Source organism: Molossus molossus, unplaced genomic scaffold, assembly GCF_014108415.1.
Source record: "Molossus molossus isolate mMolMol1 unplaced genomic scaffold, mMolMol1.p scaffold_m16_p_16, whole genome shotgun sequence".
Taxonomy (NCBI): Eukaryota; Metazoa; Chordata; class Mammalia; order Chiroptera; family Molossidae; genus Molossus; species Molossus molossus.
This window is the reverse complement of record NW_023425351.1, coordinates 38,601,848-38,615,640: the sequence shown is the minus strand read 5'-3', so window position 1 is coordinate 38,615,640 and position 13,793 is coordinate 38,601,848. Positions and strand designations below refer to the sequence as shown.

The 13,793-nt window shown below is 39.9% G+C and overlaps 1 long non-coding RNA gene across 1 annotated transcript; it reads left to right on the top strand.

Annotated features, from left to right (window-relative positions):
• The first annotated feature begins 90 nt into the window (after positions 1-90).
• Positions 91-13,552, top strand: LOC118631717. The gene is made up of 4 exons (XR_004959890.1): positions 91-193; positions 3,503-3,648; positions 5,167-5,350; positions 13,471-13,552. It is a non-coding gene; the product is annotated as an uncharacterized LOC118631717 (long non-coding RNA).
• The last annotated feature ends 241 nt before the right edge of the window (positions 13,553-13,793 follow it).

Sequence of the window (13,793 nt, the reverse complement as noted above, 5' to 3'; positions counted from 1 at the left end):
CCGCGGCCACGCCCAGCCACGCCCCCGGCCTGTCCACCCGCGCTCCGCTCAGCGGCGGGAAGGTGGCCCTGGGACGTCGCTCCGAGAAGAGCCAGATGTCGCTGTGGCTCTCTGCGTGTGGGCGGCGGCCACGCTCACGGCCTCCGAAGTTTGGGGGATTTTTGCCAATTAGATAAGTAGAAATTGTTTTCCGGTATAGTTTTAATTTGCATTTGTATTTCTCTTAGTAAGAGTGAAGATGAGCATCTTTTCATAGTTTTAGAATCTTCTTATATACTTTCCTATCAACTGCCCTTTCATAAGCTTTGCCCATTTTTCTGTAGGTTTCAAGTCTTCCATATTTATTTCTAGGAGCTCTGTATACATGAGGAAGGTCACTATAAGGTCGGCCCTTTGTACTATAAGGTCGCAGCTTTTTCCCAGTTTGTTTTTGCTTTGATTTTTCTTGTGGAATCTTACCAGGAAGAAATTTTGTAATAAGTTTTTTGTTTTGTTTTGGTTTTTTTTATCCTCACCCGAGGATATTTTTCCTTTTTTTTTTTTTTGTACAGATACAGTGGGAGGAAGAGAGAGAGAGAAACATCGACGTGAAGGGACACATCGAGTGGCTGCCACCCGCACGACCAACCAGGGCCGGGGACAAACTGCAACCGAAGTACGAGCCCTTAGCGGGAACCCAACCCGGGTCTCTCAGGACCGCAGGCCGACGCTCTAACCGCTGAGCCAAACTGGCCAGGGCTGTAATAAGTTTTTATATAGGCAAACTTATCAATATTTACACTTACACCTTCCGGAATTCGAGTCATCATTAGAAAGGCCATCTCATTTTAAATTTTTTAAGGGAATTATTCTCCTTGGTTTTCTTCTAGTACTTCTGTTTTCTTCTGTAGTACTTCTATAGTTTCAATTTTTACTTTTTTATTTTGGAGAGGGTAAATGTTACAACGAAGGCATGGTTTCAACTTTTTTCTTTATATCTATTTAGTTGTCTTATCATTTATTCATTAGTCTCCCTTTTCCCTTGTGATTTGATATTCTTCCTTTTTAATCAAGTAAACTCATGTATATACTTCGTGTCTATACTGTTCCATCTGTCTCTCAATGTTCTAATGCCACACTCTTTTAAGTATTATGGGTTTAAAATATGTTTTCATATATACCTGGTAGTACCAGGTCTTTCTACTTGTTCTTTTCCCCTCTGAGAATTTTCCTGGCCATTCTTGTTTATTTTTCCATTTGATTTTTAGGATCAGTTTTTCCATTAAAAATTTTCCGAGTATTTTTATTGTAATTATGTTAAATGTATAAACTTATGAAAAAAGTATATTTGAACCTTCATAAACATTTTTTATGACATTATAATTCATCTTATTGATAGATATGACTACTATCAATTTAACTGTACTCTAGTTATTTATCTTTATATTTTCTCCAAGTTTTGATTTTATAAGTAATTCTTAGATGAACCATTATAGTTGAATCTTTGTTCGTAATTGTGATTATTGCCAATGATAAATTCCTAGAAATAAAATCATTAGTCAAAGGCCGTGGAATTTTGAAATATCTGACATTGCCATAATTCTTATGTACTCCCACAAATCGTGGATGAAATAGTGATAGATTAAATTTTTTTAAAAGTCTTGCTGCTTCACCCTGGCCGATTTGGCTCAGCGGTTAGAGCGCCGGCCCACGGACCAGAGAGTCCCGGGTTCAATTCCTGCTACGGGCACATACCTCGGTTGTGGTTTGTCCTGGGCCCTGATTGGGGTCATGTGGATAGCAACCAGTCAATGTGTCTCTTTCACATCAATGTTTCTCTCTCTCCTTCTCCCTCTCTCTCTTTCTCCCACTCTCTCTCCCACTCTATCTGAAGATAAATGCAAAAATGTCCTCAGGTGAGGTTAAAAATAAATCAATAAAGTCTTGCTATTTCAGTAGGTAAAAAGTTATTATCTCACTTTTTAATAGTTATATATTTGGTTATTAGTGAGATCTTTTTTGTTTAAAAAAATGTTAAAACATTTTTAAAAACATGTAAAAAGTAAAAGTTCTTGCTCCCTCAAACCTCTCACTTATACTGCTAAGGAATATTTTTTTGACATTTAATTTTGTTAACTTTTTATGTTGTCAAATCTATAGAACTTTTTCTTTGACAATTTTTTCCATTTATGCTTAGAAAGGTACCCCCCTATACAGAAATCAGAGGTGGAGGGGAGCCAGAGAAAGTATGTAGAAATCAGCAAGTAGGCTGTTGAGGTTGCCTGGGCAAGAGTTATTGTGGCTTGGACTGGGATAGTGGTATTAGAGATAGATCTATATATAAATTGGAGGTTTACTTGCTGATGGATTAATGGTGTGGTGGGAGGAAGGTAATAAAAAAAAGAGAGAGAGAGAGAGAAATAAGTTATGGTTCCAAGATTATGGCATAAGCAACTGGTGGAATGAGGCTATCTTTTTCACATTCCTGAGCTGAAGGATGTGAAGTCTTTATGGGATGATTGGGGATATTTTGGTGTATGATACTTTCCTGATAATCTACATGTAATCCCTCTTTGGCAGGATCCTTCAGTACAGGCTGACACATCCCTCAACTCTCTGGCTGCCCTTTATTCTTTGATCTGACATGTTTTAATGTGCCTGCCTATTTTGTAGGAATGTTCTTTTCATGTTTACAAAGTATTCTTGGATTTGTCTCACATTCTTTTTGATGACTTCTTCCTAGGTACTAATGTGGGCCAGGGTTTTCTGTTCCCCAGTCACCAGGAGCTTAGAAGGAGTGTTTCAAGCACTGGAAGATCATAGACAAGGGCTGGGAGGTACTCCCTTGGTGCTTTCTCTAGTTATCAGATTGTTGCAATGAGGACCCTCGGGCAATTTCTGAGGGTTGGTGCTGTGTAACTTGCCACCACCTTTTATTTCAACATAGGGGTCATCAAAGGAGAACCTGGTTTATGAGTGTGTGGCCTAGAATAGCTAGTTTGAAACTAATCAGTTCGTTGTTGATGTCAGTTCTATGCAGAACAGTGCTTAGTGAAGCTTCTAGTCCTCCTCAAACTCCATAAACAACTTCAGAGGACAATGTCATTTCAAAACATCACAGTAACATCACAGTCTCTGCTATAGGGAAAGAAAGAAAAAGCCTGAGTATGACAGTTCTCCCTCTCTGATTTCCTGCCAAAAGGACACATGCTGAGTTGTTTTTCTGAGAGTTACAGTGGCTTGTGTGGAGCTAAACTATGCACATGCTCCCTTCTGATTTTGGCAACCAGTAGCACATGCCAACAAGGGAAAAGGTTCACTCGAGTTAGGAATGTAGTCTGTGGTCTTGGAACAGCTTTTCTGGGCAAAACTAACTGATTCTTCCAGGGAAATGAGCAGTCTAATTCTTTCAAAAAGTACATTCTGAGTCACAATTCTATTGCATAACCAAAAGTCACACCTACAGCAAATTAAACATGTTTGTCACTAAGGATATTTTCATCTGGCAAACAAAATACTGTAGGATTATGCCACTCTCACTTCCTGGAATGTCCTGTGTGCTGTATCTTCAAGGAGACCATTTGGCCACACTCCCAAATCCCTGGCCTTTGACCAGACACCTACTGCCTCCACAGACTCCCAAGAGAGCTATGCAGGGGAACAGTCCTGGTGAGTGAACACTGTTTATTACACTGTTTATACAAACCTCACTGCTAAGCTTGTCTGGATGACTTCAAAAGCAAAAAGAGACATAGAAAGACAAACCCCGTAAAAATGGTGGAACCCAAGACTAGATCAAAGTGGTGAAGCTTCAGCTCAATTGGGGGTATGGGAAGAGACTCTTGAACTTGTCCTTGTCACCAAAATTCCTAATGCCCTTTTCCCACTTCATTAATTTCTAGTCATCTTGTGAACCTCAATTCAAATGCCTCCTTCCTTTCTGAATTTTTTTTGACCATAGCCCCATCCAAGAAAAATGAATAGTTCCTTCATTTGTGATCCTATAACAATTTGTGTGCTTCTCTTTGATCAGTTTACTAGGTCTTACTGTGATAATCTGTTTACATGGCCCTCTTCCAAAGGTATATTCTGTATTACTCCTCTTTTTTATTTCCAGTGCCTAGCCAAGTGCCCAGCATTGGAAAGTGTTCAGTGTATTGTTCTGAAAGCCATGGTTTTTGGCACTGCAAACAAGGCACCTGGTTGTACAGTTTATGCACTGCACAAATGTGCCTGGTCAGGGGGACAAGTGGGACTGGTGTGGGCTGGTTTGGGCCTATCTCTGAGGAAGGGGAAGCCTTTCTCTTCACAGAGAGGCATGAGCTTGCAAGTTTGCATGCATCCAGAAGGGGCATCTCCTAATTAGCAAGATACTATATAGGTTTTCAGTCTTCCTGATTGGAAGAGTAAATGAGACCCAGAAGAATGTAAAGAAATTCAAACTTGAAAGGAATAGTTACCCTTGTGAAAAGTTTTCACTACTCATCTAATAGTCAAGCTTTAGATTTACCTGATTTTAGAGAACTTATTATCAATTATGAGTAACAGGAACTTGAAGGAATCAAGCTTTTCGATATAGTGTACTTATCCTCAATTACTATTTTTTTTAACTTTTTAAAATTGATTTTAGAGAGAGAAGAAGAGAAAGAAACATCGATGTGAGAGAGAAAAATTAACCATGCCTACTAAATGCGCCCCGACTGAGATCAAATCCCCAACCTGGGTATGTGCCCTGACTGGGGATTGAACCTGCCACCTTCTGGTGTACAAGAAGATGCTCTAACCAACTGAGCCACACCGGCAGGGCTACTTTTTTTTTTTTTTTTAATACACACAATTATACATTTATAGACCTAAAAGTTATCTATTGATTTTTTGAGCATTTAATACTGCATATGTGCTTGTATGGACTAAGCACTAGAAACTGTAATAAAATTGGCCAGTGTCAAATACCTATGAAGTGGCAGGTTTTTCATTTGCTACAAGGTTATCTACCATACAATTCTATGAGAAACAAGAAAAGGCAAAGTGGTCCCTACATTAGTACAGTTTCAGTTCTATCCATTTTGCTCCTTGGCTTTCACTGTGGTCTTATATTGCCCATTGTTCAATGCTGAAGCTATCATTCCTTTAGTTTTTGTTTTGTTTTGTTTTCTTTATATGTTCCCACCCACCTACTGAAAATAGACCATCACTATTCTGGGGATATCGCTACTAAGCGTGCCATAGACTTGCACAAAATCATATGTGTGAAGAAGGAAGATTGATGGTGGTTCCTACACAAGACACAGCAAGACCTATCACAGTTGTCACGTGGTTATGGTGGATTGCCTCTGCGCAAATTGTTTTGAATCAGAATTAAAGAACCAAGGTTTGAAAATAGTTTGCTTTTTATATATGTCAAAAATGATTCCAGGTTATCCCTATGATAATGCATGGGAGAGAAAGAGGTGGAGTTATAGTATTGTACCAGAAAATGCAAATACCTTATCTAAGCCACAGTCCCTAGTTCAAGTACCCAGGGGGTATAGCATATCTGTGAAATCCCCCTTTCACCCACTATGTATGTGTTGTAAGAGGAAATGGTTAGGAGTGCAAAGGCTTATGATGTCATTTTTTCTTCTTTTTCTTTTCTTTATTCTTCATATCCTCCTGTTCCTTCTCTTCTTTCCTCTTTTGGCACCTGCATTAGGGTACCATCCACAGCTGTTAAAAAATTAGTTAAGCCCTGGCCGTTTTGGTTCAGCAGTTAGAGCGTTGGCCTACAGTCCAGAGAGACCCAGGTTTGTTTCCCGCTAAGGGCACATACCTCAGTTGCAGTTTGTCCCCGGCCCTGGTTGGGTTGTGTGGGTGGCAACCACTCGATGTGTCCCTTTCACGTCTATGTTTCTCTCTCTCTCTCTCTCCCCCTCGCACTCTATCTGAACAAAAAATAGAAAAATGTCCTCAAGTGAGGATTAAAAAAAAAAAATTAGTTAAATACCATTTGTATTTAATGAGCATCTTTACACATCTGTTTTTTATCTCAATGCCTGGAGTGCACACTTCCTTTTTCCCACTCCCAATTGCCTTGTTCCCAGGTGTTTCCTTATCTGCCCCCACACAAGTAGATTGGGAGAACCTCGAGGAAAAGAAACAAGTCTCAATCCTACTTGTTTTTAACCCACTGGCTTTATAGTGTAGTAAGAAATTGCTCAATACATCTTTCTTAAATGAAAGTTAATGAATGAAGGCATTAATGAATGAATAAATAGAAGGTTAATGAGAGATGAAAAGAGGCCTCAACACTATCTGTGCTATTTTGTTTATATAAAAATTCTGAAACACACCAAAGATAAACATTTTCTAAGTCAAGGTGCTGGATATGTAAGTATATATTACCTTATTATCCATACTATTTTTCATGTTTGAAAATTTTTGCAATATTTAAAAATCGAGTGATAGAGGTCATAGCAATATGACAAAAATGCCCTTTCAAGGATGTCATCATTGATTTAGGGAATTGTTCCATGCACACAAGATTACAGAAGTCTGTTGGACTGTACATATTCAGGAGTTGACTGGCAAGATGGAAAGAAACTAAAGAACTCTGAAACTAGAAAAGCAGGAGCTGACACTACTTGTCTAGTTTGCAGAGTGCTCTAGGAATCAGCAGAGAAGCACTTTGGGTATTTTAAATACATATCCAGCCTCTGTGAAATATGGTCAGAAAGAACTGGATGAGTCAAGGTAGCATTATATTAGCTAGCTAAATACTGGGGGCTGGTAGAAAGCCTAGAGAGAACTGTGGCAAAGTATCTCTGTTTATCCCTTCAGGTCAGATCTGCTCTTTATACTACTCTCCTGGGAGATTGATCTGTATGGAACACATTAGTAGATGCTCATGACTTTGGTTTCTAGTCAGGTTCAGCTGGAAGTCAAAGGGAGGGAAGAAGCAAAGGGTGGTCAGATTGCTTAATCCCCTTGTTCCTTTCCTGTAAAGTTGCACCTCTGCCTGACTCTGCATTACTCTCTACCTGGCTCTCTATTTGTCTCTTGGTAACCATCCCTTCTCCGCACCTCTTTGGGCCTGGGTATTAAGAGTTCATTGAAGGAGGTAGAAGACCTGTACCCAAAAAACTATAAGACATTGAAGAAAGAAACTGTCCCTGGCCAGGCAGCTCAGTTAATGAGAGAGTTGTCCCTTACCCTAAAAGGTTGCGCGTTCAATTCCCAGTCAGAGCACATACCTAGGTTGCAGGTTGGGTTTGATCCCCAATTGGGAAGCATATGAGAGGCAACTGATCAGTGTTTCTCTCTCACATCCATGTTTCTTTCTCTCTCTCTCTCCGCCCCCTTCTCTTTCTCCCTTCCTTGCCCTCTAAAATTGATAAACATATCCTTGGGTGAGACTTTTAAATAAGAAAGAGAGAAAGAAACTGAGCAAATGGAGAATACAAGCAAATGGAGAGATATACCATGCTTATGGATAGGAAGAATTGACATTATTAAAATGTCCATATTACCCAAAGCAATCTACAGATTCAATGCAATCCCTATCAAAATACCAGTGGTATTTTCACAGAACTAGAACAGATAATTCTAAAATTTATATGGAACCACAAAAGACCTGAAATAGCCACACAATCTTGAGAAAGTAGAACAGAGTTGGATGTATCACACTACCTGATATCAAACTATACTACAAGGCCATACTGATAAAAAAAAAAAAAGGCATGGTATTGGCACAGCAACAGAGACATAGATTATGGAACAGAATAGAGAGCCTAGAAATAAACGCACATCTACATAGTCAATCAATCTAAGACAGTCTCTTCAATAAATGGTGTTGGGAAAACTAGACAGATATGCAAAAAAAAAAAAAACGGAAAGAAACTGGACTACTTTTTCACATCATATACAAACTCAAAATGGATTAGCAACTTAAATGTAAGATTGGAAACCATAAAACTCCTAGAAGAGAACATAGGCAGTAGACTCTTTGACATCGCTCTTAGTAATTTTTTTTTTGGGGGGGGGGGGGGATGTGTCTCCTTGGACAAGGAAAACAAAAGAAAAAAATAAACAAATGGCACTATATCAAACTGAAGAGTTTTTGCATAGCAAAGGAAACCATCAACAAAACGAAAAGACAGCATACTAAATAGGACAAGATATTTGCCAATGATGCATCCAATAAGAGGTTAATATCCAGAATATTTAAAGAACACATACAACTTAACACCAACAACAACAACAAAAAAACACCCTGGCCGGTTTGGCTCAGCTGTTAGAGCATTGGCCCACAGACCGGAGAGTCCCAGGTTTGGTTCCCGCTAAGGGCACATGACTAGGTCGCAGTTTGTCCCCGGCACCGGTTGGGGTCCTGAGGGTGGCAGCCAGTTGAAGTGTCTCTCTCACATCAATGTTTCTCTCTCTTCCTCTCTCCCTCCCATTCTATCTGAAGATAAATGCAAAAATGTCCTCGGATAAGGATTTAAAAAAGCCAATCTGATTAATAAATGGGCAGAGAAACTAAATAGACACTTCAAAGAGGATATACAAATAGTCAAGAGACATATGAAATAATGCTCAATGTCACTAATCATCAGAGAGATGCAAATTAAAACATCTATGAGGTATCACCTTACACCTGCCAGAATGGCCGCCATCAACAGATCATCAAACAAGTGCTGGTAAGGGTGTGGAGAAAATGGGAACCCTAGTACACTGCTGGTGGGACTGCAGACTGGTACAGCCACTGCGGAAAATAGTATGGAATTTCCTCAAAAAGTTAAAAATGGAACTGCCATTTGACCCAGTGATCCAACTTCTAGGAATATACCCTAAGAAGCCTGAAACACCAGTCGGAAAGAATATATGCACCCCTATGTTCATAGCAGCACTATTTACAATAGCTAAGATCTGGAAACAGCCCAAGTGTCCATCAGTAGATGAGTGGATAAAAAAGCAGTGGTACATATACACAATGGAATACTATGCAGCTGTAAGAAAGTGAGATCTCTTATCCTTTGAGATGACATGGAGGGACCTGGAAAGTATTATGCTAGGTGAAATAAGCCAGTCAGAGAAAGACACATATCACATGATCTCACTTATTTATGGTATATGATGGACAAAATAGACCCAGAGACATGGAAGTAGGCTGACAAACCTCAGAGGGAAGGGGAGGTGGAGTGGGAAGAGCTAAACCAAAGAACTTACATGCAGGTGTGCAAGGCCTATAGTCACAGGCTGGAGTGTGGTGAAGGCAGGAGGGTAAGAGGGTGGGGAGGAGGAGGGTGTCAGTGGGGGGGAGTCTGTAATATAACAATAAAGATAATTTTTTTAAAAAGATGTGCACTCCTGTGTTCACTGCAGCCTTATTTACAAAAGCCAAGATATGGAAGAAACCTAAATGTGCACTGAAGACAAATGGATAAAGAAGTGGTACAGATATACAATGAAATATTATTCAGCCATAAAAAAATGAAATCTTATATGTGACAACATGAATGGACCTACAGAAGTCTGACAGAGAAAGACAAATATATGATTTTACTTATGTGTGGAATCTAAAAGACAAAATAAATGAACAAACTAAACAGAAACAACATAGATACGAGAGCAGGCTGATGGTTGCCAGATGGGAGGGAGTTTATGAGGATGGGTGGAAAAGGGGGGAAGGGATGAAGAAGTACAAATTGCCAGATATAAAACAGTCCCGGGATATAAAATACAGCATAGGGTATATAGTCAATAATATTGTAGTAACTGCATGGTGTTGGATGGGTACTAGATTTATCAGGATGATCACTTTGTAAGTTATATAATGTTGTACACTCAAAACTAATGTAATATTGTGTGTCAATTGTAATTGAAAATACTTTTGTTAAAGAGTTCATTGAGAAGTGCGAAATGCCCACACACACACGCACCTTTTAAAAGAGTTCCTTTCTATATTAAACATCCCAAATTAGCCTCTTCTGAGTGTTCCATTTGTTTTCTGTTGGTACTGATTGATCAAGGGCCTGGACCACAATGTCCAAGTTTTAACTCTTCACCAGCAGTTAGCACACAGGTCTCTGTTCTTCACTTAGCAAATGCTGGAATAGAACTTCAGAGAATTACCTGTAACTACTAACCTCCTATGTATACTTGGTGTCTTTAGCTTTTTTAAAAGTCCCTTCCTCCTCTCCTTTCCTGCCATGAAGTTATAGAAACAGAAATGTTAAGCAACTTCAAAATACTTGAAAACACATTGTCAGCATGAAATAATTATAGTCATCCTTTAATAAATTCTACCTTCTAATCACTTTTGTTTACTTTGTGATCTTTATATATTACTGTGTTAATATATGTAAATTGTAATTAGAGAGGGAAATCTTAATAGTCAATCTACCATATTATGATGAAAGGGGGATTATGTGATTTAGTTAATTTGAAATATTATGGAAAGCAACAATGAAATGGTAAGGGTCTGGGATAATGTTCCTGGGCCTGGCCAGGGATGTATGGTGATATCCAAAACTCTTTAAGGCCTTTGCACATACCATTACCTCTGCCTGGAATACTCTCCCCCCTTCTCCACTCCTCATCTGGTTAATCTTATATACCCCTCAGCATTCTGCTTTAATGTCACAACCTCAGATAAATCTCTGATCCCAATCTAAATTAACCCCCACCTCCTTTCCATTTTCTCTGATAGAACTCAGTTCTTTTCCTTCTTCCTACTTATCACAGTATAAAGTATTTATTTATTTGTGTGTTCATTGTCCAATGTCCATCTCACTCATGACAGGAACCAGGTTTGTTTGGTTCCCCCACATATGCAATTCCTAACACAGTGCATGTCAATATCAGTGGCCCAATCCATAGTCATGAAATAAATGAATGTACGAAGTCCTTACAAAAGAAGAACCATTGCTTTTATGAATTGCAACATCATTGGTACTACTGTTATCAAAGGTGAATTATTTGCTTGCCTTAAGTTTAAGAGCATGCCTAAATTAGGGATATTAGATATTGTTCCCTAAATAAATATATTTATATATCTACTGTAGATTTACATTTTAAGACTTCTATTTTGTTCCAGGAAGCCAAAAGCCCAGCCAACACCTTACCACAAATAGTCCTAAAAAATAAGTCCTTTCTTAGATCTCTTATCCTTTGAGACAACATGGAGGGACCCGGAAAGTATTATCCTAAGCAAAACAAGCCAAACAGAAAGACAAGTATCATATGATCTCACTTATTTCTGGATTATAATGAACATAACAGTCTGAAGAACAGGGTAGTCCCAGAGACGTGGAAGTGGGGTATAGACCGACAATTCCCAGTAGAGGGGGTTAATGGGGGAGAGATAAACCACAGAACTTATATGCATATATGCATGAACAATGGACATGGACAACAAAGCTGGGGACAGGGCGGGGGGGGAGGGGGGGACAGTGGGGGAAAAAGGAGAAACATCTGTAACAAAAATTAATTAAAAAAAATAATAATAAATACTGGAGCCCTGGCCGGTTTGGCTCAGCGGTTAGAGCGTCGGCCTGCAGTCCTGAGAGACCCGAGTTCGGTTCCCGTTAAGGGCGCGTACCTCGGTTGCAGTTTGTCCCCGGCCCTCGTCGGTCGTGCGGGTGGCAGCCACTCGATGTGTCCCTTTCACATCGATGTTTCTCTCTCTCTCTGTTCCTCTCTCTCCCTCCCGCTCTACCTGAACAAAAAATGGAATAGAATATATAAAAAAGAAAAAGAAAAAAAAAATACTGGAATACTGGGGGGAGAAAAGTCTTTTTTTTTTTTAATCCTCGACATTTTTCTATTTTTTGTTCAGATAGTGTAGAAGGGAGAGAGAGGAAGAGAGAGAGAAACATCGACGTGAGAGGGACAGATCGAGTGGCTGCCACCTGCACGACCAACCAGGGCCGGGGACAAACTGCAACCGAGGTACATGCCCTTAGTGGGAACCGAACCCGGGTCTCTCTGGACCGCAGGCTGACGCTCTAACCGCTGAGCCAAACCGGCCAGGGCAATAAGTCCTTTCTTAATGTTATAAATGACTAAACTAGCTTTGTAATTAGATACTAGGGGGTGCCTACTGTTTCTGCCTGTACAGCTTCCTTTCCACCTTCCTTAGGTTATAGAACCAAGGACTACCATGTATGGCCTCTCACGGGTTGTGTGGTGTACAACTCAAGGTCCCATTCACACAGACTATAACATAAATTAGAGTTCCAAAGCTGTACAACGTGGTCACCCTGACATACATAACTCTTGGTAAATTTTCCTCATCCACATAGGTAATCCAACCTGTGCTTTGGGTCTACTCCCTTGACACGGAGGTGGACATATGATCCAGGCCAGTCAGTCAGACAGTTATCTCTAGATATCAACATTGATTATTGTAGGTCTAGGCACATGATCCAAGGAAACCAACCAGCACTGTTTAGGGTAATTATGTGGATGATAGAAGAAAAAATATTCCCTGGTGCCTTGGCCGGTTTGGCTCAGTGGTTAGAGTATAAGCCTGTGGACCAGAGAAGAATCTTTCCTGAGATTTCTAATACTAAGAAGCATGAAAGTCTAAAGCTGCTAGGGGTTCTTTTGCCACATAACAATAAAAGCCTACCTGCAAATAAAGTCCACATAGAGAAAAGCAGAACTGAAAGAAGCAGAAAAGGAGACAGATTCTTGATGGTATGGTTGATCCCCAGCTCTGCCTAAACTACTCTTGGGCTTTTGGGTTATGTGAGCTAGTAAGTTCCCTCCCTCGTTTAGGAGTGTTTTAGTTGGATCTCTGTCACTTTAACCCCGAGTTCTGGCTAATACAGATGCATAAACAAAACCATAAATCAGGAACTTCAAACTTGTTTTCTTACCAGAAAACTCTACTTATAACAATGATGAGGTCATTTCTCTGCCCACAGCCCTCCAATGGCTTCTCATCTTACCCAGAGAAAAACATAACTGTCCACATATGGCCAGAAGGTCCCTGCATTGTCTGGCTTTATCTCCTCGCACTTTCCCCGACTTGCTCACTATGTGTAAGGAACCCTGACCTTGGTGATCCTTACACTTACCAAGCATTATTGCTGTTCTTTCTGCCAAGACATGCTTTTCCTAGTTATCTGCTTGACTTCATTCTCTATCCATATGTGAACTCCCTCATCACCCCATCTAAAATCTTACTTCCCTCTCTGTGTTATTTCCTAGAGCTGCCATAACAAAATACAACACACTGGGTGGCTTACACACCAGAAATTTATTGTCTCACAGTTCTAGAGGCTGGCAGTCTGAGATCAAGGTGTTGGCAGACATGATTTGTTCTCGAGGCGGGGAGAGAGAGTCTGTTCCATGCCTCTCACCAGCTTCTGGTTAGTGCCCTGGCCATCTTTGGTGTTCCTTGGCTTGTAGAAGCATTACCTGGATCTCTGCCTTTATCTTAATATGACATTCTCCCTGTGTGTGTATCTGTCTGTGTCCAAATTTCCTCTTTTTTTTTTTTTATAGACACCAGTCATATTGGATTACGACCCACCCTAATGATCTCATCTTGACTTGATCATCTGCAAAGATCCTATTTTCAAATAAGGTGACAGTCATGGATACTGGGACTTTCAACATCTTTAGGGGGACACAGTTCGACCCATAACACTCCTCTTATGCTGCCTCATTTTTCTTTGTAGTGTGTATCACCATCTGACATATAAACATGTTTTCACCAACTTAATGTCTCTCCTTAGGATGTAAGTTCCATGAACATGTGGATATAATGTTCAAATATATGTTAACTGAGTTGAATGCTAAGCAGGAAACGAGGCTCTCCTATTTTA